The sequence below is a fragment of the Emydura macquarii genome, unplaced genomic scaffold (assembly GCF_026122565.2).
Source record: "Emydura macquarii macquarii isolate MOO-44397 ecotype Brisbane River unplaced genomic scaffold, CSIRO-AGI_Emac_v2 contig_1363, whole genome shotgun sequence".
NCBI classification, from domain to species: Eukaryota; Metazoa; Chordata; order Testudines; family Chelidae; genus Emydura; species Emydura macquarii.
The window spans coordinates 23619752-23646017 of record NW_027131500.1 but is presented as its reverse complement, the minus strand read 5'-3'; the positions used below and the strand labels follow the sequence as shown (position 1 = coordinate 23646017).

General features: G+C 42.1%; 1 long non-coding RNA gene across 5 annotated transcripts in view; it reads right to left on the bottom strand.

Annotated features, from left to right (window-relative positions):
* Window positions 1–6857: 6857 nt before the first annotated feature.
* LOC137155550 (uncharacterized) overlaps window positions 6858–26266 on the bottom strand; it is a 32338-nt gene continuing 12929 nt past the window's right edge. For 3 of the 5 annotated variants that reach the window (XR_010920510.1, XR_010920513.1, XR_010920512.1), the window contains exons 2-5: window positions 13157–13214; window positions 8428–8536; window positions 7738–7848; window positions 6858–7011 (exon numbers count right to left, since the gene is read on the bottom strand). This is a non-coding gene — a long non-coding RNA (uncharacterized lncRNA). The remainder of the gene's footprint in view (window positions 7012–7737; window positions 7849–8427; window positions 8537–13156; window positions 13215–26266) is intronic. The other 2 variants (XR_010920511.1, XR_010920514.1) reach the window with 2 other exon arrangements.

The following is a 26266-nucleotide window of genomic DNA, read 5'->3' as shown; positions in this document are numbered from 1 at the left end:
CAGAAAATTTTGACTTTTCATCAAAAAAGTAGAAACCAACAATTTTCTGCTGAAAACTTTTGGGGTTTTGATAAACACTCAAAATTTTCTGCAGAAAGCAGACACTTTTTGGGGAAAAAAATGTTTTGTTGAAAACCAAAAAATAAATTTGACACAAAATTTAGATTAGTCCTACTCAGAGCTCTTTACTCACTGTCTTTGAAAAATACACTTTAATCCCCCAAAATGAGAAATAAAATTAATTCACCTTTATTGACGGTCTGAATATTTCATCTGGAAGTATTTGATTAGTAACGGATTTAGATGCCTCGGTATACATAACCTTTTTGCTCCCTTAATGAGACTTAAATGATAACTCTCTACTTCTGGTGCTTATGGAAGTTACCATAAAAGTATGATTTTATTGCTTGAAGACGGATCAAAAGAAGAGAGATCATGAGAAAGAGGACTTTACTTCAAATATTCAATTATTAATAAGAGTTTGTAAAGGATTCATTTATAATTAAACTGTAGGCATTACTTAGATATATAGGTTCTATTAATATCAGCAGGACTCTTTGATTGGCTTACAGTATTCATGTACAGCTTATTGATTTTGATCTGGAGTTCACCAGTTGCTCAAAAGACAGCTGAAAATTATCATAGTTTGTTTCAAAGGACATTAACTCATCCTTGATGGTGGCAAGATCCAAAACAATAATTGAATATAAACTTTTAAAAATAGATTAAAGAAATTAGCTCAGTGCTGGAAATGGAAGAAAAATTATTCAAATACTTTGATAAATTAGAACTCAAATTTCAATTTGCCATAGCTTCACCTGTTTTATATTCACTTTTCATGAATCTTCAGATAAACAAAGTTTTGTTTATGTCACTGTTAGAGGAAAATGAATGTCAGGTCCATAGTTGAAAGCTATGTGTGATTAAACTAAACAGCAGCCATCTCAACTAAGGCCCACAAATTAAACAAAGGAGTTATGTAACAGCACAAGTAACATCATTTAGGCATGGCTGTTAGCACTGCTTATTCTTAAAGTTGCCTGACCCTTTCCATTATAAGACCCTGTTTTCAGTGACTTAGAATTTTGCCAAATTTTAGCCTGAGGCATCAAAAATTGCAAGCCAAATGGTTTCACTTGCATTGAAAATGTTCAGCTAAAACAGTTCAGCTCTTTCCAAGAATGAGGCTAGGAAAAAACTATGCTGTTTTATCTATGTTAAAAAATTCTGACTACTTTTTCTTTCAGAAATTCTAGTGTGCCCATGTTTTGGAGCAATGACTTGAAATTTCATAGGGAATGACCTTGATGCATGGGGATGTGCCTCTTGCCATTCCCATGAAAATCCATCCAAGATATAATCCTTTATACAGTTCACACATGTAGAAACTTGCTAGAGCTTTGTGCTAAATTTCCCAGAGATTACATCCAACTCTGGGCATGGTCCAGCCCACTACTGAGCAGGAATTTCCCAGCAATAGCAATTCCAGGCTGCTGTGGGCCTGGCCAAGGCTGGGTACTGGAACTGAGAACAGGGATCCTGTCTTTCCTGTGCTCGCAATGATCACCCTGCTGAGTTATCTGATTCAACTGCAGAGGGTAAAAGAGCTGGGCCCTGGGATGGAGGTGGAGGAATAGACTGGGACAAGGAGTCTATGGGGAAAGCAGTGGACGTGATATACCTTGACTTTAGCAAAGCTTTTGATACGGTCTCTCACAGTATTCTTATCAGCAAGTTAAAAACGTATGGGTTGGAAGAATGGACTATAAAATGGATCGAGAACTGGCTACAGCATAGGGCTCAACAAGTAGTGATCAATGGCTCCATGTCTAGCTGGCAGCTGGTCACAAGTGGAGTGCCCCAGGGGTCGGTCCTGGGGCCGGTTTTGCTCAACATCTTCATTAATGATCTGGAGGATGGGGTAGATTGCACCCTCAGCAAGTTTGTAGATGACAGTAAGCTAAGGGGAGTGGTAGATACCCTGGAAGGTAGGGATAGGATACAGAAGGTCCTAAACAAACTGGAGAATTGGGCCAAAAGAAATCTGATGAGGTTCAACAAGGACAAGTGCAGAGTCCTGCACTTAGGACGGAAGAATCCCATGCACAGCTACAGATTGGGGACCGACGAGCTAGGCAGCAGTTCTGCAGAAAGGGACCTGGGGATAACAGTGGATAAAAAGCTGGATATGAGCCAGCAGTGTGCCCTGGTTGCCAAGAAGGTTAACAGCATATTGGGCTGCATTAGCAGGAGCATTGCCAGTAGATCGCGGGAAGTGATTATTCCCCTCTATTCGGCATTGGTGAGGCCGCATTTGGACTATTGTGTCCAGTTTTGGGCCCCCACTACAAAAAGGAGGTGGAGAAGTTGGAGAAAGTCCAGCGGAGGGCAACAAAAATGATTAGGGGGCTGGAGCACAAGACTTATGAGGAGAGGCTGAGGGAACTAGGCTTGTTTAGCCTGCAGAAGAGAAGAATGAGGAGGGATTTGATAGCAGCCTTTAACTACCTGAAAGGGGGTTCCAGGGAGGATGGAGCCAGGCTGTTCTCAGTGGTGGCAGATGACAGGACAAGGAGCAACGGTCTCAAGTTGCAGTGGGGGAGGTCTAGGTTGGACATTAGGAAAAAAATTTTCACTAGGAGAGTGGTGAAGCACTGGAAAGGGTTACCTAGGGAGGTGGTGGACTTTCCATCTTTAGAGGTTTTTAAGCTGCGGCTTGACAAAACCTGCGCTGGGATTATTTAACTGAGGTTAGTCCTGCTTTGAGCAGGGGGTTGGACTAGATGACCTCCTGAGGTCCCTTCCAACTCTATGATTCCATGATTCTAAGGAGTCTGGGCTGGGAGAATGGGACTAGAAGATGGCAGGGGGAAAAGGAACCTGGGTCTGAGTGAGATAGAGCAGAGTCTGGGACTGGGAACTAGGGGAAGGATGATCAGATGACGAGCCAGGGGGAGATTGGGAAATCACCCCTGCAGAGCCTGGTATGGAACCCAAAATTTGAGTCACACCATTCCTCTGCGGTCAGCAAATATCTGTGAAACCAAAGGGTAAAATATCCTAATCCCCTCTAGTGCTAGTCCATGTAGGGAATGACAATTTACTACTGCTGTCAGTTACTCCCTTAGCTCAAGTGGCAGGGATCTGTGCAGTGTATCTAAACATTCCCAACTTGCTGATGATCCATGTGAGTGTCAATATAATACCACATGATAGAATTTCTGTTTTCTCAGTTTGCATTATTTTTTTTAAATCTAGCAAATTATACTTAAGACTGTTGTTTGAAAAAAATCAAGCCATTCAAAAGTTGGGAAATACCAGAATTAGAGTTGAATTAAGAAAAAATAGTATGTGATCATGTAATTAAAGACATCATAATGCACACACACGGGAGCTGAATTAACGTTGTATAGGAATCTTAATTCTGGAATTTCCTAACTTTTTGTGGCATGACTTTGAAACCTTAATAATGTTCTTTTAAAGTAGACTTTTTGTGTGTAGTTTTATGTAGCGGGTTCTGAAACCCCCTGTTTCTCCCAGAGCTGATTCCTCCTTAATAACCACATCACCATCGACTGGCCTGTTAAACACAGCAAACTACGAATGCTCATGGAAATTCAACTAGATTTCCCACTACTGATCATATAAGCTCTAAAATATTTAGGATGACAAATAAATACAATGAATAATGGGGCCACTCACCATCTGCAAATCTTATATGTAAGATTTAATAGATAATAATAAATACATATGTGTATAAAGATACAGATGGATACAACTGTTGTTTATATCATATAATCAAATAAAACCAAACAAAAAAGATAGACTCCTGATACATGTGCCAATTCCTGAGTACGTAGAGTAATACTCAAGCTTTCTTCTCTGTCTCTGTCTCTCTCACACTCACACCCACACACACCTGTTAACTAATTGAAGTCAAATGGTCTTCAGGAAAAAGGCAGTCTGGTTCTGCATTGAAATAAGGCAATCTCTGGCACATTTTCTACCTTGAGCATACTTCGGTGTACATATTATTAGTGCTCAGTCCTCTATGTTATCCTCCTCCTCAGTGTTGTAGTCTTTCCTACCACAACCTTCATATTGCTCCTTCTCGTTCCCCTTAGGAGTAACTGGGATTGTGATTGCATCATCTTGATCTTGTTCCTCAGAAGCAAAATCATGATATCTGTGGATCTATTGACCTCACCTCCATCATCCTGCAACAGGCTATTGTCTATATATATTCAAAAGTATCCCTTGCTAACCTCAGTTCCTGATTGAGGAATTATGTGGCAGCACTTCAGCACAAAGATTGGGTCTTCCTGTATGTTTGTACAACTGTGCATATGGTTGGCCCTTAGTTCCATCTCACAGAGATTTCTATCCAATTATTCCCTTTAGGGGACAGTTTATGAGCATGTGCGCGCACACACACACACACACACACAAGGACACCAGTGAAACAAGCCTTGGGGATGCTCAGGGCCATTTGCACAGAGGGCCTGTGCCTTCACATCGGCTGTGTCTCTGGCAGCCCTCCTCATCCCACACACACACACGATAGCTGTGCAGCTTCGGTAGACTCATGCCTGCCATGGCTTCTGCAGGCAGTGTCTGTTCCAGGACCACTTTAAAAGAGCTCCCCACTACAAAGGGAAGGCCATAAAAGTGTATTACAGCTTCTGGGTGGATAAAGAGGGTCCAAAAGAAGGGATGATGCCCATTCCATACAGGAGAGTGTGTCTTACATGAGGGATTGAAGGGTGAGGGTCTGATCAGGCTCACTGATATGGATTCATCCATAACCCTCACTTTGAAAATATTTCCTTGCAGGCAAAATCTTTTTTTCCCTAACAAGAGTTAGTGAGTTATCTTTCGCTTTAACAGCACTTTTCTTCCTCTGCAGTTTGGGATAATAAAAATATGAGTGATTTGAGCCCTAACACTTTCAGGCACCAACAACTTAATTATTTAACGATTCCTGGACTGCTGATATTTCCAGCCTGTGGACGTAGTTACAAGCTTCAACCGTGGGAGTTGTATTACTGAAAACAGATTATTAAATAATGAAATACAGGCTTTGAAAAGCCTCTGAGATGTTTACCTTCAGGAATAAGACCAGCATTAAGAGATTTCTAATAAAATATTGAATGAATTAAGGGACTTCCTTTTTCTGTATGCTGAGGTTATATTTACATCCCCTTGCTGCATAGCTGCCTTAGGCAACACAACCTTACTTGATGTTCTGTTGCCTTGAAAAGGATGAAGAAGTCAGACTTCTCTGCATGAAAGACAGACAGGACTCTTCCACTCCTTACTTTTTCTCTAGGTTCCCTGGTTGAATAAGGCTATGGTGATTGAACGGAAAACCCTGGAAAAAATTTGCCTGACTTTCATTGCTTTTAACAGCTGTGTGTTTGTGTTTATTTTCTTACATTGAAGCTGCAGCAGAGTTAACTTTTGTTTGTGCAGTCCGTGCCGGAAACAGCCTAAAGCTGGGTCAGGCCAGGCGGGTCTTTGCAAGAGCAAAAGGTCCTGACCACCAGTGGACAGAAAGAGAGACTAGAGGCCTGGGGGGTCATTAGCTAATTCAAACAACATTAGGGGAAGTCAGAAAAAACATGCTGCAGTGCTGAGCATGAGAACATATACCATCTATGAGAGCTGGGCAAAAAGTGGGGGGAGGGAATTCTTCAAACATTTTCACAGAATTTGTTTTTTCATTTGCCTTTAAAATTTCAAACTTTTTAAAATTTTCCAATGACAGAGAGATAAGAGGAACATCGTCAAATGGGCTTTATAATCCTTTAATTGTGACCTGACTGTATGGTCCCTTAGTACTACCATAAAGACCACAGATCCTGTCACCAACTCACTTAATCACAATCATGATTCAAATGTCCAAGCCCTGAAGGTGCCGATATCTAGCATCTTGTCCCCACCTAAGCTTCTGTTGGTCTTCTAAAGCCACTCTCTTCCAAGCAGGGGCAGCCAGCATCTGCCTTTGGAATTACCTCAGATGCCACTGTGCTGAGCATGAGAACATATACCATCTGTGAGAGCTGGGCAAAAAGTGGGTGGGGGAGGGAATTCCTGAGTCCTGAGTCAGGTGCTGACTGATGTAGCAGTGTGATGAGGCACAAAGCCACTTCCCATCCTGGTATGACGTCTGTTAATTACAGCTGATCATAAAAGTAACTGTTCTGCTTGATCTCTCTAGCTGTAGGAGAGCTACCCTAGGCCATGGCCTGCCCAGACTTAAACCAAGAGATGAATGAATAATACAAAAACCCACTCACAACTATTTTGGTGCAGAAAAATGCCAAGTCCTGAGTGCTGTTCTTTGTGGGCCACATTCTTAATTCTAAACGAGTATTTGGATATCCATGGAAAAGTTCACCAATCCCAAGAGCTACACAAATGATTATTTTCCTGAAACTTCTTATTGGAATGCATTACCTGCTAATAGTTATTCACTGTTCTCTTATTTTGAAACATTGTCATCTACCAACAAGCAGAAAAAACATTAAGGGCTGCACTATGTCATAGTCTTACCAAAGCAGGGAAGTAAGACCCACCCAAGACACATGGCTCCACCTAACTAGATCTGGTGGGGAGCACAAGACCTGCTCCCAAGATACTCTTTCCTACTTCACACAAGCAGGAGGGAAGAAGGCAGGGAAAGCAGAGACATTGCTATGTCCCACCACACCCCACATACTCTTGTCAGAGTACAGGAAGGGAAGTAAACCACATCATTTCAAAGCTTGCAGTAACGTACTGTGCACGCACACACACACCAAGGAGCAAGACGGGAGCAAATGAGGGGTTAAGTGGAGAGCAGAGCGAATAACTGGTGAGGAGTAAGCAGATGTTTATTCATACAAATAAATAACAAATAATAATAATAATAAAAGCAAATTTGAACAAACAGCATTATTGTCTTCACTGCAGAGAGACAACTTCTTCCCTCAGATAGGCATATGTAACATCCTTTGAGGTCAATCCATGCTGCATCAAAGGGCAGAATTTGCTCCATTATATCTTCTCATGTCAAGGCATCTCTAGGTATCTTACTAAAGATCAGGCCTGCTGCCAGGAGAGGGCAAAAGGGGCAACTGGCCAGAGGCCTGGTGATTTTAAGGGGACCTAGTGCTTTTAAAAGGGCCCTGGGCAATGGGCGGTGGGGTGAAAGCTTCCTCTCAGGGAGGCTAGCTCCCCGTCCCACTTCCTGCACCCGTGGCTCCTACCCACAGTCCACCCCTGCTCCACCTCAGGTCCCACCCTGCTCGTTGCTGTGTCCCTCCCCACCAGCCCACCTCCCCACTTAGCCCCCCTCTTCTCTTCCACATGCCCCTTTCCCTGGTTGGCCTCCTTGCAACCACGTCCCCCCTCCCTGCTCAGCCCCCCCCCCACACACCATCGCTTGATACATTCATCCCTCCTCTCCTCAACCCTGCCGCTGCTCGCAGCATCCCTCCACCCCTCCAGCTGTGGCTTGCCACCTAACGGAAGGGGCATTGTGGAAGAGAGGAGGGGGACCGAGTGATGGAGGGAGGGAAGGGACATGGCAATGAGCGGGTTAAGTGGGGGAGGAGGCATGGTCTGGGGCAGAGCAGGGGCAGGGCCATGGGCAGAAGGGGCGGGGTCAGACTGTTTTTCCCTGGGGCCCAGAATTCCTGTCAGTAGGCCTCCTAAAGATGTACACTGGTTAAATAATATAGGATCAGAGAGCACCTATTTTTGTGATCCACAATTGGATGGCATCCTCTGTATATGGATTGGTTACATCCCTCATGGATAGGGTCAGCAATCTCCATAGCCATAGTTCTCTTTCATCAGCCCCTGCTGAAGACATTTGGCAAAATTTAGGATCAGCTTGGGGAAAGTGAATACTCACAAATTGGGGTCACTTAGAAAAGGTGTTATGGTTACTGGGCAAGCTGTACCTTAGACCCTTTTTTGTGCATTTCCAAAACAAAAAACCAGCTTCTTCCAAACAAAACATTATTTATTCTTTCACCCAAAGGTATATAACATGCTGAGCAAAGGTTTAAAACAACAAACAGTCCTATATGCAAAGGTTTAAAACAACAAACAGTCCTATATGCATATTTCACTTTATCTACACCTTAATCTTTCCTTGCAAGCATTTGTAAATTCCCTTCAGCCCAGCTAATCCCACTTCTCTGATGGGAGAAGCAGACTGGCCAGCTTTGAACATATTGTCACTGCATAACTCAGTGACTCTGGGTATTAATGTCTGTCTGCTGATAACCCAAACCCCCCACATCATCTTAGACCAGTATCTTCAAGATATTAGTATTCCCTTTGATCCTGGTCTGAGAAGAATACACCTCACCATCTGGGGATTTCCCCCCACTTCATGGTTGCCCTCAGGGACTCTTAATATACCTATTATAGCACCTTATCTTTGCCATTGTTTCATTCCCCAGTAGATTGCTCTTTTACAGCCTCCTTTGATTTCACTCTCCGCATTCAGGCAGGATAATCTCGCGCGGTTAACTTGAGGATCCTGGTTATTAAAAAAACCCTACATATAACTCACTCATTTTCCACAAAAATAATTTAACTTAGTCTGTTTGATTTAATCATTCTAATCGGTATGTTCAGACCTCATGGATCAACTTTCTCATTCTTACAATACGCCTATCATTGTTGTATTATTAATTATTTGTTTGTGGTAGTATTCATGATGTCCTAGGTGCTTTTCTAGACATTCAAGAAGGGATATAAGAATAGACAGACAAGTAGGCAAAGACTAGGGGAACCCATCCCTTCCTACAAGGAACCATCTTTTACCCCATATCAACAAAGGCAGGTTGAAAATTTTCCATCAAAACCATTTTTCTATGGAAAATTGGATTTTTGACTAAACAAAATTTTGGGGGGAAAGTGCTTTCCATGGAAAATGTTGAGTTTTTAGGAAGAGAGGGAAAAAACAGAAAATATTTGGTTTTCAGTGTTTCATTACTAAGTCAAAACTTTCTATGAAATAAAAACTCCATTTTCCAACCAGTTCTAAAAAAGGCAAATGCCTTTTTCTAGAACATATATATTGATGAGTTGGAAGTCTTACTAGCCTGAAATCAAATAAGTCAAACAAAAACAAACAAGGACCAACAAAGAAGAAAATTCTACCTCCCTTTTGTCTTGAGACAATGATCACCCCTTCCTCCAAGCACACCAAACAAACCAAGAAAAGGAATAAAACAAGAGTGAGGATAAAGCCCCTAGACATGTTGTTATTTGAAAATAACTGTCATTATTTTGAAAACCAGACTTGTCTGACAAGTCAACTTTCATTTTTATGGACAACTTGTTCACATGCTCGCTTTCTGAATCCCTCACCTCCTTTTGCTTTCACTGTAAGAAGTTACTCACATTCCTTGTTTCTGGCTTCAGAACAAAGATTCTATTCCCCTGACATAGTGACTATCAGACTTTGCCTCTGAACTCTTCTCCTCAGCTGGGACGTAGATTGCCTGGCATTGGATGTGTGACTTGCTGTAACATCATTAAATCTGCAAAAGCTCTTGATCTCAGCCTGAGCCCTTTAAGAATACTTTTAACAGAAGAGCAGGGAAAGCAGGCTGTGACACTGCTTTCTTTCTCAGACTGTCAATGAACAAAAAAACGGGATAGCCATATAGACTGTGTCTAGCCTCTGCATAGATGTGCAAGTGGGAAAGGAGGTCAAAGGAGCCTTCCTCCATTCTATCCCCATGCATTCCTCCATTCTATCCCCATGCTGGGCACAATGGCAGTCCTTATGCTCAGAGAGTGCAAGAGCTGCTCAGGTCTACCACCACTGCCTAGTTTAGCATCTCCAAAGGAGGTACAGTACCTTCTGGAGTTCACCCCAGGACAGTGCAGCTCCCCATTGCTCCCCAACACGGACTGTACTTTACGAGTACAATAAGGCTCAGTTTCTGAGTGGGGTCAAACAATAAAGAGTGTAGGTTTGCAATGAATCACTCAAGTATTATTTGGAGTAATAACATGAAAATATTTCACCAATTTGCCCTTTGATGCATTAAGGGGGCATGGGTTGGTAGTGATATAAATGGTATTTAGGGATATACTAGTCCTTTTTTTAAAATTTTTGCTCTTTTCCTACTGTTTTTGTGTTCTCTCTTTGGTAGTTTTGTATTATAGATGGATGTCCAGTGGGATCTCAGCTCAGGCCTGCACTCTCATTTCATGTGTCTTAATTTGACCCATAGACTGCAGAGGGATGTTAAATATCTGGCCCCTCAGAAACTCTGATTGCTTAAAAGTAAGATACAAAGTAGAGTGGACTAAAAGTGCAACTCTTTCTGTTCTGCTCGCTGTAATGGGAGGTGAGGAGAATTTCACTGGGCAGATCCAATGGAACTCTGACTGTTTACACCATCTGAGGATCTGGCTCCATAGTTTCGCAAAGTTCACAGGAAGCACCTGAAGTATAAACTCTGAGGCCAGACTGGAAGGAGAAATATAAGCAAGGATTTGTTTAAATTACAGCTGGCCACAGAACATGGTGTACAACCAAAGGACACTTATTTCTTAAGCATTTCTTCCATTCATTCCCCTCCCAGAATCATCAATGATAGAGATGATCCATACTGTTCTATCAAGCGTAAATCCACACTGAAAGCTGGAAGTAACAGTAGACTCGCCAAACAGCTGAGCACAAAAGACTGAAGTCTCATGATCCCTCTCTTCACACTCAACACTTGGAGAAGGTGTTTTTGTTTATTAAATAATACACATTACTGTGAAATCCCAGCTTATTCATCAAACCAGCTTTAGTTTATAAGGACATTTGCTCACGCTCTCTCTTTTCTCATTTTACTTTTCACCCAAAGATGTCACTCACATTCCCTCTTTCTGAGGGAACAACTTTTTTCCTGTGAATAACTATGACATCACAGATGGATGAATGACTTTTTGAATTAGCTTAAAATATGACGGTTAACATTTCATACTTCAGAACATTACTCTCCAAATTACACACGCATAAAATAAATGAACTGCAAACACAATAAAGTAAATAGAGTCATTTAAAACAATAAATAACTTAGCCAGGCAGTAGAGTTTGTATGTCAGAAGTACAATTGCACAGGATAAAATCTTGCAAAGTGATCATCTATTACAGTGGTTCAAATCTTTATGAGAAGAGCATCCAAATAAATCAGGTGGGGGTGGGGGTCTTTGTCTTATGAGAGATGTACTTTTACATTTGGTGGAATTTTTCCAGAGCAGTCTCTCTTCATTAGCATGAATTACATCTGTTTTTATTCCTAATATGGATGTGCACTTGGCAGATGGGGTGGGAATGTGAGACATGGACTCATTCATTCCTAATAGGCACAGTCCACTTTTGGGGATGGTGCAGAGTTGTACTGCTCCTTCTGGAGCTCTGGGAAGCATTATATTCCTGGGAGCTCTCAAGCATGCCCCTTAAATGGGTGCAGTTTATACAACCTTCTTCCCGCCCTGCTCTCCTGGCTAGTGCTAGGAGATGGGTGACACAGACATATCCTCACCTTCACCCAGCCAGTCACTGCCACTCAGCTCTTTGCCAAGAGTCAACAGGGCCCAGGAAGATTCCAGACCATTGTCCTTATTTTATACTGGGGGAGAGGGGGTGCTCAGGTTCCAGGTGAGGGAAGGCACATAAGAAAACAGACAGGTAGCACTGTAAACTGATACCCTGACATTTGTCCTTGGTACTTAAAATGGAGGTCGAAAGTGGTTTCCCAATGTTTTATCATCCATTTTATTAAAATCATCCTTCTTGTAACAAAGTTCTAGATTTATTCATTATGCCTAACGCCACACAAACTCAGTGTGGTATGATTTAACAAAAAGATGGCAGCTGTAGCCCGAATACTTTCAGGATGACATTCAATAAAAACTTTGTCAAAATGTCCCCGCCCTCAAAAGTTATAAAGTTCACTTCAATTCCAAAAGACACAGCAGGAAATAACCAGTGTGTCTTTCATAACTACAGTCCTTGCATATAATTATTTTAAAATATGAGTTGATGATGATATTCTTCTTGTTTACATTTCAAGGAAATGACTGGCTTTTAGAGGTGCTGACTCAGGTCCAAAGTTTTTTTGGAGTGCAGGGAAGCACAGAGGACTAGAAGCCGCTGGTCTGCCTTTTTACAGGGTGCAGCATGTACTGATTGCACTAGGAACCAGTTCCTCTGGCCACTGTGGAAGGGAGTGAGGCTATGACCTTGCCATCAGCTCACTCTGGAGAGTCGAATGCTGCAGGAGTTACTGGCCTCATGGGTTTCACACTCATAGTTGCTCGAGAGCTGCAATAGAGCCCAGTGCCTGTGCAGGGGAGAACGTGAGGAAGCTGCTTGTGCTTTGTGTTTGGCACTAAGTCTTTAAGCAAAACATCAAGGGGCCAATTCTCCACCCCCTTCATGGAGTAGCACAGACACCAGGGACTCCTCACATGACTAGGTGCTCCTCTAATTGAGTAAAGGTAGTAAAGGGCTTGGTTTTCCACTGCCTTCCGCCTTGTCATTTGTACCTGTTCAAAATGGGTGCGAAATGCAAATGGCAGGTAAGTAGAGAATTTGCCTTATAAATCAGCCCCAAAAAGTACAGTACATACTTTTAATAGCAGAATGATTTATCTTTACTCATTTTGTCTTTTAATTAATGCTAGAATACATGTACATGTGACTGACTAATGAGAGCCACAGAGCCATAGATTGTGACTATCCCTCATATGGGTGTGAGGGGGGGAAGGGAATCTTCCTCACCTTGCAAGGACTGCATAAGAGCCAGCCACAATTGTAGACCCTGGGCCGAGGGGAGTGCAGAGACTACTTCTTCCCTGTACACTCGGGGGTGGAATCCACCCCAAAAGGAAAAGATGGGACCACGGTGGAGCAGGACCAGAGCATTTGGGGAGGACAGTAATTATTCTGGACCCCCAAAAGGGCTTTTGAATTTGACATGTTGATGCTATGCGCCGCAGAGGAATTCTTCCTCCCTGGAAGTAGAATTTCTCCCCATGGGCAGCACTGCCCTGCCCTGCCCTGAACTCTGAGAGTTCACACACTAGCCTACAGACATACACTTGATTAATGCCCAACATTAAAACTAAATGAAACTTTACTCACCTTGGAATGTCCCCTTTATATTAAGAATAATTTTCTTGTCTTCATATAATATTATCACCTTTAGAAAACAAAATAGATAATATGTGCTTTAGAAAGCAGAAACAAAATGTCATTTTAAGGAGATGACTACTGAAACTCCCTTAGAAGTTTGAGACTTTTCTCCCCTTTGGTTGATCTTGAAATTGTCTTGATTTTTAAACAGCTCAGATTTTTTTCCTTTTCTTGCTTTTTCTTTATCTTTTTGGTGGGTCTGGCTGAGATAGAAATAAAATTACAGTAGGTTTCTTAATAGACAAGCTGTTCCTGCTCTTTTTGGTGTGCTGATCAACTAGAAATAATTGTTCCCAGACTTTCATAGTCCATAGCTCTCTGCTCCCAATACCTTCCTTTGGCCCAAGCTACAAAGGCCAAGAAATTGGATTTTGCCCTTGCTGACATGAGGTGAAGGAAGCCTAGAGAGAGACCATTTTTTGGTAGATAAGGAGTAAACACAGGGAATTAATCAAAGATGACAATTAAATGCAACTGCCTCGTTATCAGGACAACTGTATGATTTACTCTGAATTGCCAGCAAAGAGCGTTCTCCTGCATTTAGCAAAGAACACAGACACGTTTCATTATAAATGTAAAAGCAGAGAGCCTGAGTGTGTTTCACTGCACAAGTTTAAATCAGGAGTGACTCCATTGAAGAAGCTAACCTGGTGTACTGGCATCAGAACCACATTGCAACTAATCTGTGGACAGCCTAGAAGACTGCATTTGTTGTATTTTCACTGTATGGGCCACATTTTGCTCCATTGCAGTCATGGCTACTCAAATAAGGCAGGCAGAATTTGACACTACAAATGCAACTGCTACCAAATTACAACCCCTGTTTCTGGAATTCTTTTAATACTGTATATCAAGGGAATTGTGTATAGTAAAGAGGGCTTTGCTTCCATACATCTCTCTCATCTCCCCCATCTTCTTTCCCCACTGCCTGCAAACATGGAGAAGGTATCTTCTGCATAGCCTCATTAATGACAGTTAATATCTCAGCCCATCACTGAAAAACCATTAAAAACAGCCTTTCACACAGCATTTGAGACTGAACTAAAGCACAGATTTTAGCCCAGAAGCCAGCTGCTCCCATGGAGTTTCTTTGGTTTCCATTTTGTCCAAACACACCCAAGTTCAAAGGGGATCATTTCTGTTCTTCCAGTTAAATTATTTACTATTGAACGAAGTCCAAGCAGTGCAAAAGACCACAGGAAACTTCATTATCAATGACTAAAGTCTTAACATGCTTAGATTAATTCAGTGAAGTACTCGTATGACTGAGCACTTCTGTGTGGATTCTGAGAGAGGAAACAAACTGACTGTGAACTTTTAAACCCCTATTTGTAGAGATTACGGACTTTTTTCACCCATGCTGTTAAGGTTGCACCCGCGCCCTGGCTCCACTTGGGGAAAATGGATCTCAGCGAGGATTCTCTCCCCAGGAAGGGTAGGCAGTGTTGGCATTGTCACCCATCCTAGGCAATTTTGCTGGGAAGGGCAGCTTTAACTTACAGCCTGAGCTCACTAGAAGACTGGTCAGCAGAAAATACTGCAGGAGTTCAGTGGATCAACCCATCAGTTTAGCCATGTCCCCTTCATAGCCAATGACACTGATTTTTGGCTCCTCCAACCTTCTTTAGGCAGACTTTCCTCTCCCAGGGTCCTCATGATTTAAGTGGAAGCTGCTGAACATCTGGACTACATCTGCTCCTAGGTGTTTAATATCTTTATGGTTAATTTAGGATGGGTCTGAACTGCATGTTAATTGAAAGGAAGAACAACTGTGATGCTGGGTCTCCTCAGCATAATAGTGTAATCCAGAACAAAGATGGGAAAAGTCTATATAAAATGACCAAATTTTTAGGGGGATAAACTCTATTTATTTTATAGCCGTTTAACATAAAACATTAGTTTGTTGTCCTTTGCTGCACATGGCTTCTAAACGTAACTGTCCAGCTTTGTAGTTTGTTATAAGAGCAATAGGAATATTATAAACCTGTATGAACCCTGTTCCCAGATTGATGGACATTAGTCCTATAATCATGCCAAGAAAAACATTTCACATGCACTGCATTGAACAAGAGCTCTTCCTGTGAAGGAAGGAGGAAGTCATTTACCAGATGGTGCTGTTTATTTTGCAAGACTCTCTTTGACTTCTGCTTATTTTCTCTTGACCTCCTTAGCTTATTCCATATACATTTAGTGTGGAGAAACAACTATAAAGAATCTGAAAGCCAATTGAAAAGTATCTAGCTTATCCAGCTGAATACCTCTCTGAGTTTCATCCTACATTGCTGTTTATTAATCCAATAAAACTACTGATTTAGCCTGACCAATTTCATCCTTACATGTTGTCTGAACAATATTAAATGGTCATTGTTGCATATATAGGTCTTTGTTGATGGGAAACAATGCCATCTACTTCTACACTTAAACACAGTTTTTATGTGGGACTTTTCAGTTTCAAAGCACTATACAAACACTGATGAATGTGATTCTGTGAATGAATCAAATAAAGTCATAATTGTCACACGGAAATAAATCACCACATTCAAACACAGGAAAAAAAGAGAAAGCGATGGTTGCTCTGTGTTCAACTATGATAATATGCTCTGGCCTTTACTAATAAAAGAGTCTGGAACAGTAGTATCAGAGGGAGTAACTTACCAAGAGAAATGAATGTAGGAGTTTCCGCTCTGTTTGCTCACTTCAAACATTTAAAACAACATTCTTCCTTTTCCTCCTACACCAAAATTAACGGGAGGCTGCTGGCCCTGCCAAATCTACTTGAAATCCATATGTTCACTTTGTAATATAGCTGTGGTCACGTGTATCAAGACAACCCAGTTACCAGCGAGAATTGACCCAGGACCTTCAACAGCAGATGCACAAGCTTCTATCACTTCAGCTAAAGGAGAACTGATTCCCCCAATCTATGAGTAAGGGTATGTCCACACTGCAGCTGGGAGTGTGTTTCCCAGTGTGGGCAGACAGACACATCCTAGCTCCGCTTGGGCTAAAAAATAAGTGTGGGGCCATGGCAGCATGGGCAGGAGCGCAGGCTGGCCTCCCAAGTACAAGCTGCCTGATCCCCAGGTTCGTAGCCAGGTAGCTAGCCCTAGCCACCACCCATGCCGCGACAGCCACATTGCTATATTTAGCACACTAGCTTGAGTAGAGCTAGCACATCTCTATCTGGGACACTGGCTGGGGAGGACTCTGAGTTACTACAGAGAATTCTTTCCCAGCTGTATGGCTGATGGGTCTTGTCCACATGCTCAGGCTCTAACTGATCGCCAAATTTGGGTTTGGGAAGGAATGTTCCCCTGGGTAAGATTGGCAGAGACTCTGGGGGGGGGGTTTCGCCTTCCTCTGCAGCATGGGGCACAGGTCACTTGCAAGTTTAAACTAGTGTAAATGGCAGATTTTCTGTAACTTGTAGTCTTTAAACCATGATTTAAGGACTTTGGTAACTCAGTCAGAGGTTAGGGGTCTGTTTCAGAAGTGGGTGAGATGTTCTGTGGCCTGCAATGTGCAGGAGGTCAGACTAGATGATCATGATGGTCCCTTCTGACTACAATCGATGAGTCTACCCGCACACTACCAGCTGGGCCAGCTGCAGTGTAGACATACCCTAAGAAGCAAAACTGGAGATCACAAATGCATGGATCACTGCAGCCAGGCCTGTGTCAGATAGTGCTCCATCCTATCTTCTGGCCAGTAATAGATGGAAGTAAATACATTTTGCCACCACAGCTATCTGGGCATCCAATAGCACTGAGGAGTCCCAAGGCCCCCAAAGCTGCAGTCCAACTTGACACTATGACATGTCTTCAATGGTGGGGGAAATTATAGCAACAAGTTACTAAAAGCTATTCCTTCTTCCAGCAGCAGCACCTCGGATTTACCTGGGCTCAACTTCAGCCATCGAGGGGGTGATTTCATCTCAGCATTGAGAGAGTCAGGAGATAACACTGTGTACATTTTACATGTACCAATGGATGTTGTCTGCAAATTACTAACACCTAAATCTGTGTATTTTCGCCAGCTCGCCCAGCAGCCTTGTATAAATGTTGAATAATACGGGAAAGCAGGTTGAAGTCTGAGGTATGTGGAGCCCCACTACAATGTGAAGGGGCCAGCCTTAACTGGAGGAGTCCTATTTGTCTACAAGCTGGTCAGAGAGAGGAGCTAGCCCCAGAGCCCTGGTTATCTATAGGATGAGGAGGAAATCCCAACCCTGACTTCCTGTTGCCAGATTACCTACCGCCCCTGAGAAGGACAGGAATATCACTGCAGAGCAGGAGCTCCACCCTGCCCAAATAGGGACAGGGTAGGTACAGGCCACCTGGTCGGGTCTGGGCTAATCAGCTGGCACCAGCGTGGGGCTGGAAAGAGGAGACACATGCCTGAAGTGAGAGCTTGTGTAGCTGGAGGAGGAAGCAGCCTATATACAGCAGAGGAGCTCTGCACAGTGACCATGTGGATGGATACCAAGTAATGCAGCAAAGACTGAGAGATTCTCCACTGTGAGCTTACACTGCACCCAAGCTCCAACGACCCCCACAAAAGGAAGAAGATACCCAGTTTATAACAAGGAGCTGTTAATAAGGTTAGACAGTATTAATCTGTATATTTGTGTGCATTGTACTATTGTTGTGATGGAATGCTTAAACTGTATTATAATGTTCAGCCACTAGGTGGCATGCTGTGTAACATACCTTACCTGAGCTGATAGCCATACCTGGCAGTGAATTAAAAGTACCTTGCAGAGAACACATATCTTGTGTCTCTCTTCATGAAGGAAGCTTTGTAGCCAGTCCAAATCTGGTAGAGAAGCCTGACCTGCTAGTAGCAGCCCTGCTACCTACTGTGTACAAGGTACACGACAATTGCTGTAGGTGGGAGATGTGAGACTCCTCACAGAGGTCCCTAAATGGTCCCTTGTACTAACTGAGGTTTTGTCTCTGGCCAGATGAAGGGAATGTTGTGCAATTAAAAACCCACAGCTGGCCTGTTCCAGCTGACACTGGCTTACCAGTCTCAGGCTCATGGGGCTGTTTAATTCCACTGTAGATGTTCAGGTTCAGGCTGGAGCCTGGGCTGTAGAATCCCGCGAGGTGGGAGGATCCCAGAGCTCAGGCTGCAGTGTCTACACCGCAATTAAACACTCCCTTAGCCCAAGCCCAAGCCACCTGTTACGGGCCAGCCGTGACTGTCTAACTGCAGTGTAGACATACCCAAACTGTTGGTGGATAACTGAGTACAGCATTTATTTCTGGGGTTCATTCCTGCCTCCTCAAAAAGATTATAAAAAGGATCCAAGGGGGGCGGGTTTAGGAGGAGGCATGCAGCATTCTCTCAAGTACGTGTCTTGGGAACTGCTCGATGAACTGGGGGTGCCAGGAATTAATTCAGGAAAAGTTCAGAGAGTTGAGGAATAACATTTAGCCATTTAAGAAAATAAGCTTCATACAAGATGGATGGATGGTCGGTCAGGGAAAAGGCAAAATATTTTGGCCTTGGTCAAACTAATTTGTGCATCTGCATAAGGGCTTTGGGTTCTAATCCCTCATCAGTGAGCCCCCTTTTACACCACTGTCACACCATTGGCCAATGAGCCCTGAAACCATGCTCTGAGGGGGTGAACTACTATTCTGAAATACCCTGGCTATTTTTTTTTCAATAATAGATTTCACACAGATTCAAGCTACCTAACATAACTTGAACAGCCTTTTTACCTTAAATATAAATCTTTCAGAATGCTGGCAGGGAAGAAAGAAAAAACAGTTCAGAGAACCAAACATCAATTAAATAAAGTTCATCTTTAAAATTTTCCTGAAATGAATACTTCTCTAATACAATTTTCCCTCAGTGCTGTGTAAAGGAAACTAATTTTGCATAAATACTTGTCTGTGTTTGTTTCAATAGAAAAATGTTGCAATACAAAGGAAGCATAACAATGAAATCATGTAACATTGCCTAAAATAATTAGGACTTTTTAAAAATGTAACAGACAATGGACAGCCTTTAAACTCAGTGTCCATTTTATGCACACTTATTTACATGTATACACATTTGTTTCCCCTTGGATCTTTAAAAGCTGCGCACATGTCCTCTGTAGTACGTATTTTGCCATCCACCAGACCCTGACGGTGCTCAGAAGTTATGCAAAAAAGTAATGCTGTAGCTGGGATAGATATGTAAAGATCAAAAAGAAAAGAGAAGTGAATAATGTTGCTATACGGCACCGGAGTCTCTCAATAACCCACAAAGAGATACATGCAAAACAAATCATTGATATGCAAAGTGGGAATTCAGAGAAAGTGAACTGTTTTCCTCAATAGCCTGTGAGCTGATCCTGCAAATGAGTAATTTTCCATTCCACAAACACTTACGTACAGGAGTAGTCTTTGGATTGCTCTTCCAAACGAGAACCATGACTAACTCTGTCTGTACAGCATCTCCTGCAACAGAGCCCTGAACTTAACAGCAGCCTCTAGCTGTAATAATAATGAGGAAAGCCATTTCTACTACATTAAACAAACTGATGGAGAATGGTGAGTGTCTTTCTCACGGGTAAAAATTTCTGGAAGCATTTCTTAAATAACCAATTTCTTCAATGAAATGTTGGTTGTTTTAAATATTGCAAAGCACCTAGATCGAACAATAGGCAGTGAAAAAATGAAAATAAAGGAAATAAAAACAGAATATTTTGGAAGAGAAAATACACCATTCAGAAATGTGCACTTTTCATCTCCTTCTCTCGCCTCATTTAATATATGCACCAAAAATCAGGTGAGAAAGTATAAATTTAAATAACTTGAACAAGAGAAGACAAAAATAAAAAATAGTAACTGGAAAAAAAATCTAACTCCTTCCTTCCACTAGTTTCACACTGCATATTACCTTTTATATCTGACTTCTAAATTATAAGCTCTCCAGGGATATTTGAGTCTTGTATGGTGATAAGCATACTGTTGATGCCTAACAAATGTTAAACAATAATTGTTACTTATTAAACTTTTACAAGAATTGAGTAATGTGGAGATATCAATAATGAGTAAATGCTGGAAAGTGTAATGATACTTAGCTAAGTATCTCAAAAGTGTTTTTTTTAATGCTTATCCAGAATGTACCCAAACTATCTTGAGATGAATATTTAATGACAATAGGTTCTCTCACTGATTTCGGTACCCTCATAATACTTTTATGATTCCTACCTCCACTGGTAACAGCATACTTTAGTCTCTATACCCAGCTAGTCCTTGACCTCTTTGCTAAAAATTTTGACAAGTGTGCTGGTTTTTGTCATTTGTGTGGAGAGTCTATGCTACTGTGTCCGTTTAGGAATTTGAAACCACCAGCTCATTTCATACTGGCTACCAAGCAACCATCAAATGCTAATTATTTTTGGACTTTACCCACCTAATCTGGATTTGACAAGGCCAAGAATTCATACTGAAAATCTGCAGAAAAAGTGCCAAATATATTGATTTCAGTGTTAGACCTGAAGATGACTTTTTCAATTCTAAAATAGGTTGTTTATTGACACCTCATTCAGTGAGGTGTTGAGCACTGCCTGGGAAATAACTAGTCCTGGAGCTCCCCTCAACCTCCATGTATTGAAGGAGTGGGCTCCTATGTAGTGGAATATGCTTTAGGCACTCCTGATTATCCTGAACTGGTAGGAATGTTACTTTATGTCTGGTCAATTTTGAAAATAAAATGGAGAATCGAGAAGGTATCAAAATCCATTTACTAGGTAAGTTTATTGAAAGAAAAAAGAAAAACTGGGCATAGACCAGGCTATCATCAGAATTTCTTAGCCTCCTAATATATACAGAGCCTGAACCTTCTCCCACTGAAGGACGTTTGCCACTGACTGCAGTGGGAGTAGGACTGGGTCCTCTATGTATAACATTTCTCATAAGTCCAAAATACTCAAACCCATGGCTTGTAACCAAAAGCAAATTGAATTTGCACAATAAAAAATTCAAAAGTGTGAGGTCCTTGTTGTTTCAGCCTCAGTAATAGGCTGTTTTTCGCTGTTAAAAATCAGCTGCTGTTTTTGTGGAAAATAGTCCAGGGAATTTCTGTCACAGTGTGATGAGCATCACAATTCACACATCAGGTCCTGCCAAAAGACACAAGTTAGGAAGTTTAAAAAACAAAACAACACAACACAACTCTTTGTCTATTTAAAAAAAATAGCAGGGGAAAGTGTTGCTTAGAAAAAAAATATGGGAACCCCCCCGCTTAGATCTTCAGCAGTTCAATTAACGCATCAGGTGTGTGGGAGCAATAGTTTAAAAAAAATTGTAGGAACCCAATAAAAACCAAATAATTAACCAACAGGAATTAAAAAAAAAAAAAAAAAAAAAAAAAAGGATGAAAACTCAAGTTGTTTGTGACTGTGGCTCTGTATGCATGCTGTAAGCTACAGACAGGAACTGACTTGTCTTATCCCAATGAGCCACTCGTCAGAGAGAAATGCTTCATCCTTTTTATCTCTTTTTTTACTTCTAATAAGTGACCTTCTTTGTGTTTTCATGTGTACTTTACAGGGTTTCCATTTCACTAGTTACCCGACTTACTGCCCAACTCAAACACTGGTTAGAAAAATCAGTTGATGAACAAAGGCAAACCTTCGGCAAATAACATGCTTGGGGAGGGGGGAAGCATTGATTCACCTTTTCTGAATGCACAATACACAGTTTTGGAAATAAGGCTTCTGTTGCATTAGTTCATGACGCAGAGTGGCTAGCACTCAAGCTCAACCCTGAGCTAGTTTTCAGAGAATAAGTGGGAGGGGAATATGAGATGAAGATACATGGGGGAGTAGGATAATAGAGTAAGCTGAGAACAAAGATAGCAAAAGATTTTTCTTAATGCTTTAGTTATTGTTAGTGATTTGTTTATTGCAAAATCTTTACCCTCAAATTTTCTGGTCCTGCTTCAGTAAGGGGCCTAATTTTAAGCACATGACAACAGACTTTAGTGACACTATTCTTCTTTGAACTATTACTTTCTCTAACTCAATGTTGACAAAAAGTGAGAGCAGGGGCTCAAAAGTCTTTGGGATGTTTGTTACTGTGCTTAGGTACTTGAGCAAGAATCAGATTACATTAGCTTTGTATAGGACTGGGAAATTTCCTGATGTCAGCTCCAGATATTAGGCTTAAAGGGTGGGAACTCTCAGCTCCCTCTTTACAGGAAAAGTCAGCTCTGACCAGCCTCATTTACATTAATTATAATGTTGCTTATGCATAACTCATACTGTATCTTTGCTTTAGATGGACTCTGGGTTTGTTCTGATAGTATAAGGGAAACTACTTTGTTCCTGTAACTGTACCTGTGAATGGGCATAGGAAGTGGGAAAGGTATGCCCTGGAGCGAATGAGTCACCCTGAATGCACAGGTAGTAGACTCTGGTTTAAGAACAGGACTGAAGTACCACAGCAGAGGGCAGAGGGTTCTGTCGCAGAGAACAGGCACTGTAGCCCAGGGTCCTGTCTTGTTGAGATTTCCCTACCTGGAGACTCTGCTGGAATGATTTTGCAGGGCTGGACTAGACTGAACTGGTGGCAGCAGTGCAGAGCAGGCTTGGCAGCAGAACCAGACCAGCAGTGGCACAGAGCTGACATCACAGCAAGGCCACAGACCAGAGCTGATGTCACAAAACTGGATCAGGTAGCGGCATCTCCAGGTGGGATTTTGCACTGCACCCACCTCCCTCCCCTGGGGTGACCGGATAGCAAGTGTGAAAAATCAGGACAAGGGGTGGAGGGTAATAGGTGCCTATATAAGACAAAGCCCCAAATATCGAGACTGTCCCTATAAAAGTCGGGACATCTGGTCACCCTACCTCCCCGCCCTCCAGGGTACACCTGAATTTGGCATGAAGCAGTTTTCCCTGTTGCCTGCTGTAGCTCAGCTCCCTGAAACCAACAGCCTCTGGCCACAGACAAGCACAGATTTCCAGGTCTCCACAAACTACACCCTCTCTGTGGAGGCTAGTGACAGCACACACCAACCCCAAAGCCCCTCTGCCAGCATCCCCGCTGCAACAGCCAGCCTGTCACTGAGTTCTCATGGAAATGAACAGGATCACTATTCCCAAGGGAACATGACACACTCAAGCTTGTTTGAGTCAACTGAGTATTCATTCCAATGTAACAGCACAGCACTGTAATCTGTGTATAGTGAAAACAGATAATAATTTAACAACGAAGGTTAAGACTTAAGAAAGAGAAAGAAAGCGCGCAAAGATAAGAACAGGTTACATGTAAAACAAAATCTCTCACACAATTCTTAGAGTCTAACCTTAACTAACAGGCTAAAATCCTTGTCTAAAACAGGTTCTCACCTAAAGCAACCTCCCAGCATCACATTACCCAGATCCAACTGTCACCAATACAGAAAGCACTTTCCTTTTTGCTTCCTCAGTAAACGATAAGCGAAGGGGTCCTTTTTCCTTCCTTCTAGTAAGTCTTTGAAATGCCCATGTTGAAATGCACTGCCAGATTAGACTCTTCTCCCCCATTGCTTGTTCTCTGGTGTGCTCCCCTCTGTTGATTTCACATCCCCCAGGTCAACCTGCTTTTCCTGTTGACTTCATGGGTACATGGCACTTCCATTGTGTTGGCTTAATTCACATCTGCGTATTTCTATTTCACATCTTATCTCCGGTCTGGAAGAAATGAGTTTGTCAACTCTGCCTTAAAACTCACTTTTTGGGAACATATTTCCAGCAGAAGGACATGCACGGGAATTTAAATTTGACCCCTTTTGGACATGCACATTTTGTATCCGCCCTGGAAGGAGCTCACTCTTCTCTCCCATCCCACCACACCTGCCCCAGACTGAATTTGCTCCCCCTACTCCCACAGCCCCAGCCGGAGTTCTGACAATTATTGGGGGGTGAATACCCCCTGTGTTCCTCCCTCACCTCTTGTGCACACCCCTGTTCTAATATATACACATACAGAGAACTCTTTACCTGGTAGTGGTACCTACATCTTGCAACAATTATGAAGATCAGTATGATGCAAGCTTTTATTAGATACCTTACAAGAAACCTTTTGCATAAATACTAAGAAAGCAACATGTTGGGGATAGTGAGTTTGTCAGGCCTCACTGGAGTTTCTGACACAGAGTAGTGAACCATTTGCCAGTTGACATCAATGGGCCTCTGTGTCACAAATGTGGTGGTGCCAACTTCTCTGGCCAGGAAGAGATAGACAGAGGAAAGCCCCAGACTCTAATTGGACCTGTGAGTAGGGTTTTAGGTCACTGGGAATTGCCTTGAACAAGACTGCAGCAGCTTAACAAGCCAGCCAATTATACTTGGAACTATGGGAGTGGTTATACCTCTGCTACAATATGTGAGCAAAACCCAGCCAATGTACAAAATACGTATTGTTTTTCTTTTGTTTATTTTTCTCCAAATAAAAGGTAGGTGAAGTTCCATATTCCCAAGGACTTGAGTGCTTGGGAGTGGGGAAAAAACATCTGCAAAGCTAACGAGGGTATATTTTAATTGCCCAAAGATAGAAGCAGGAGTACAGCTGTGGATGGGGGCTTAAGCCCTAGTTTTATTTATTTTAGAAAAGGACGGCTAGACAGATTGATAGCTGTTCTTCTTGCTGATATTGGCACCTGGCAGAAGAGTTACATGACCTAGAAGTCTTGGAATTGAGGACAGTAGAGGGTATCACACAAGAAATAAGAACAGGATCAGGAATTATGGGGATCAAGGCGCACGCACGCACGCACGCACGCACGCACACACACACACACACACACACACACGGTGACCTGACTTTGGATGGTATAGTAAGAAATAGTAGCAGCTCAACTGGAGTGCAGCCTAAGTTTAGATAAGCTATTCCTCATGGAGTTGTGCCATGCTGGAGCTGTGCCATACCAACCACAAACTTCAGTTCTTTTTTTCTGGATCTTGTTTTTCTGGATTCCCAAAAACAATTTCCTTTAGAATTCAAGTTTATTTTTAAATCACTCATCAAATGTTACTACTTAGGTTCCAAAAGATTACAGCTGTGTCAAACTCTTGTTGATAGCTTTGAGACAATAGTGACTTATTTCAGAGATATCGCCAGGATGCCAGTCCATGCAGAGCACTAAAGGCAGTACTCAGAAAGTTATAATTTGACATTCACCCATTTGAAACACACTGTGGAAACGGAGCCATGAACTGATGTAACCTGAGTAAGCATTATTCTTAATGAGGTCAAGCCAGATAAATGTGGCAGCATTTTTATTCCTTGACAGACTTCATTCCCTTTGTCAGTGAAGTCTGTTACATTTCAAGATGCTCTCTTGTTGCTTGAGACTTTGCAAGAGCTAGAAAGTGAAATACTAGAAGGCACAGCAAGGAGAAAGAATCTTGTTTCTTATTTCCAAAATTTTAAATCATTAGGGATGACATATGTGAAGGCATAAACATCTTCACAACAACTAACTGGGCACATGCACATTTGACAAAGCACTATCATTAGGCCAGCTGCCTTTCAAGATGAATTGCACTAGATGTAAATAATGCTCTTATTCTCTTGTATTCCTGCTGGGATAGATTAAGTTAATGGTGGAAAAAATACAATAAAAAAACACACACACACACACACACACACACACACACACACACACACACACACACACAGCAAAGCACCCTCCATGACTTGGGCCAGTCACTCATATCTGCACCACGTGCTTTCCTGCCTCTTCAGGCCGCTCTCCTCTGGCTTGCAGGGAACCAACAATAAAACATTCACAAATGCAGCGAGCACTGAACAGCAGCAGCATGTGACACTAATGTTAGTCTACGCTATGTCACCGGATGTAGATTTGGACATTGTCTATAACACTATTTATTAATTAGATTTTTTTAGCTTGCATTAGAAACAAGGTGTAGTCTCAGTTCTGACTCAGGGTGGTATTTTGATTTATAACAAAGCAAGGTCACCTGATTGCCAGATAACTTAAAAACCATGAATAAAAATGGGAAACCTAGGGAACAGTAGTTCAAAACAACAAACAATGTGGAGAAAT